General features: G+C 59.0%; 1 protein-coding gene across 1 annotated transcript in view; it reads right to left on the reverse strand.

Annotated features, from left to right (window-relative positions):
- CALU (calumenin) overlaps positions 1–175 on the reverse strand; it is a 14,680-nt gene extending 14,505 nt beyond the window's left edge. Inside the window, exon 1 of the mRNA XM_041470258.1 lies at positions 96–175. The gene's annotated coding sequence lies outside the window, so the exon portion shown is untranslated. The remainder of the gene's footprint in view (positions 1–95) is intronic.
- Positions 176–3,384: the final 3,209 nt, after the last annotated feature.

A 3,384-nucleotide genomic window follows, 5' to 3' on the forward strand; every position in this document is an offset into this window, starting at 1 on the left:
CGCGGCGCCCCCGCCCGGCCCCCCCCGCCGCTTCCCCGAGCCCCAAGCCCCCGCCCCGGCCCCGCTGCCCGCCCCGGTCCCTTCCCATCTCTCACCGTCCCCACCACCGCCGCCGCTGCCGCCGCCGCCGCTCCGCGCACCGGAAATCGGCGCCGCGCCACGCCGCACGGCCCCCCGCGCTCCCTCCCTGCCCACCAATCACGGGCAGGCCACGCCTCCTCCTCGGCGCCGATGCGGGCCTCGATTGGTCTCTTCCGCCGCCACTCCGCCCCTCTGCCCGCCCCCGCCTCTCGCCCCCCCCCCCGCCACAGAGGACACAGAGCAGTCCTGCAGCTTTGCTGAAGGCAGTGTCCAGCGGGGCACAGCCCGGGGGGTTTCTCTCTCGGGGGGCACAGCCTCCTTTTATCCCAAACTCCCCGCTGCACGTTCCCTCTTCCGTCCCCAAGGCCGAGGTCCCGGGGAGGGGGAGCGCACCACACATCCCCCTTGAGCCCGGCACCTTGCCCCGCAGTGCCTCAGCTCAGCCCTGTGCCGTTTCAGGGGTCAGGCTGGCTGGGCTCTGTGCCAAACCCGCTGCAGGCATTCAGCCCCATTTCAGCGTCAGCACCCACGCCCTCACCCGTGGAACTGTTTGTAGACACATGAGCGCACACCTTTCCTATCACCAACAATCCCAGCCTGGGCATCCCTGGCAGCGCTGGCCAAATGCTCCTGGAGCTCTGGGGCCGTGCCCATTCCCTGGGGAGCCTGGGCAGTGCCAGCACCCTTGGAAAAGAGCCTTTCCTGATGTCCATCCTGTCCCTGCCCTGGCACAGCTCCAGCCGTTTCCTTCATCCTGAGGTGTTTATCCAAGTGGGCTGGGCAGCTTGTCCAGAAAGATCTGAAAGAACTGAAACATCTCAAACTTCAAGAAAGATGTTAAGGGTCTGGAGCCCCAGGAGGGCTGAGGGAGCTGGGAAGGGGCTGAGCCTGGAGCAAAGGAGGCTCAGGGGGGCCCTTGTGGCTCTGCACAAGTCCCTGCCAGGAGGGGACAGCCGGGGGGGTCGGGCTGTGCTCCAGGGAACAGGGACAGGAGGAGAGGGAACGGCCTCAGGCTGGGCCAGGGGAGCTCAGAGTGGAATCAGCAGGAATTTCCCCATGGAAAGGGGGTCAGGCCTTGGCAGGGGCTGCCCAGGGAGCTTTGGAGTGCCCATCCCTGCAGGTGTCCAAGGAAGGGCTGGATGTGACACTCAGTGCTCTGGGGTGGTGACAAGGTGGGCATTGGGCACAGCCTGGGACTGGATGGTCTTAGGAATCTTTTCCAAGTTCAATGATTGTCAGATTCTGGAAAAGCTTTACTGAGATCCAAAACGATTTTTTCTGTTTTGCCTGGATCAACTCAGGAGGACCTTGTGGTACAAGGTAAGGAGGTTTGGCAATCAGGATGTTCTCTGGGGGCTGCAGCCTTCTCAAAAACTCCCAGAGGAATCCATTCCAGGGTTGTAAGAGCACCAAAGGGACACCAACAGGCCTGCAGCTTGCAGCTTGTGCCTCTGGCCCTCCTTGAAAACTGGGATAACTTTTGCCAGCTTACAGTTGATTTTGGTTGAAAAAGCCTCCGTGACCATTGAGTTTCCCCCATACTGCCAAGGCCACCACTGACCCTGTCCCCAAGTGCCACATCCACACAGCTCTGAAATCCCAACAGGGATGGGAACTCCACCCCTGTGCTAGGGCTGGACAACCCTTCCCAGGAGGAATTTCCCCAAAATCCCCCCTGAGCTCCCCTGGCCCAGGCTGAGGCCGTTCCCTCTCCTCCTGTCCCTGTTCCCTGGAGCACAGCCCGACCCCCCCGGCTGTCCCCTCCTGGCAGGGACTTGTGCAGAGCCACAAGGGCCCCCCTGAGCCTCCTTTGCTCCAGGCTCAGCCCCTTCCCAGCTCCCTCAGCCCTCCTGGGGCTCCATTCCCTCCCCAGCTCCATTCCCTGGACACGCTCCGGGCCCCCTCTCCATGCAGGTCCCAGCCACACTCCAGACGTGCCCCAAGCCATGACCACATCGATCCCAAAATAGCCCCAGGGCTCCACGTCCCAAGCGAGGGCCCGGCTATAAATACCCCTCGCTGTGGTGTCCAAGCTCCCTGCACAAGGTGTGATCCCATCGGCAGGGAATGTCTCCCAGCCCCAAATCCCGCTTTACGGGCTCCCAGCAGCGTCAGGCTCTATTTCGCTGCCTCTGCTCCGTGACACATCCAAAGCTGAGCTCAGCGCCTGCCCGCCGGACACACGGACACGCGGGCTGCCTGCCTGCAGGGAAACCAGCGCCGTGATTCATCCCAGCCCGCAGAAATGCCTAAATTAGGGCAGCGGGAGCATCCCGGGGCCGCGGCGCTCCCGCTCGCGGGGAGCCGGGCCGGGCAGAGGCTCCGGCAGATATTTACAGTCAGTGAGATAATTCCCACCCTCGGCCTCGCCGGGAGCGCTGCCAGGACTGACACTCGGACACGGCCCCGAGTGAAGTCACGGGCTGAAAAAGCACAGCCCAGAATTCCTTGGAAAACCTCCCACTGTGTTTTTCCCCTCGTTAAATCTCCCTTGGTGCTGGAATCGCACAGTCTTGAGAGCGAAACGGTCCCAGATATGGGGAACAGACGCTGAAAGTATGAGATATTTATCTTATTAAGAAAATACGTCTCAGGGGTTGTGATGGTTTTTTGAACAAAGAGCTCAGGAAGGTTGAAATGTTTTAACTTTTATTAAAATGTAAGTTAAGGTAGTTTAGATGAGGTTTTTTTTTTTTTTTTAAAGAGCTCAGGAAGGTTGAAATGTTTTAACTTTTATTAAAATGTAAGTTAAGGTGGTTTAGATGAGTTTTTTTTTTAAATGGTTTGAGGTCATTTTGGGTTTTTTTTAAAACAAAAATGCCTTAGGAGGCTGAAATGTGAGGGGTTTTTTGAATAAAATAGGGTTTGGAGTTGGGCATCGGGAGGCTCCGGGCTGGACACCTGTGCTCAGTGCCAGGGGCACGGAGCAGCTCCCGGGTCCTGGCCATGGTCCAGCGATGCCCACCAAACCCAAGAGGACGGGGGGAATCGAGGCCCTTTCTGTGCTCTCCATCAGCTCTCCCTGGCAGGGGATGATTCACCTCTCCCCCCACAGTCTGACCATTCCTGGGGAAGCACACCCCGTTTGATCCACCCACCTTTTACTGCACAGCTGCCTTTTCTCATGTTAGCCGAGCCCGGAGCTCTCCGCTGCTCTGGGAGTGATTTACTGCATTTCCTTACGGAAGTGCTCATGGAAATCCCTTTTCCTCCCCTTGCAGGGGAGCTGAATGACCTCTGAAATCCAAGTCCCTCACGAATCCCTTTTTTTCACACCTCACACCATTCCCATTGTTTCTTTTT

Source organism: Pyrgilauda ruficollis, unplaced genomic scaffold, assembly GCF_017590135.1.
Source record: "Pyrgilauda ruficollis isolate IOZ18807 unplaced genomic scaffold, ASM1759013v1 scaffold243, whole genome shotgun sequence".
Taxonomy (NCBI): Eukaryota; Metazoa; Chordata; class Aves; order Passeriformes; family Passeridae; genus Pyrgilauda; species Pyrgilauda ruficollis.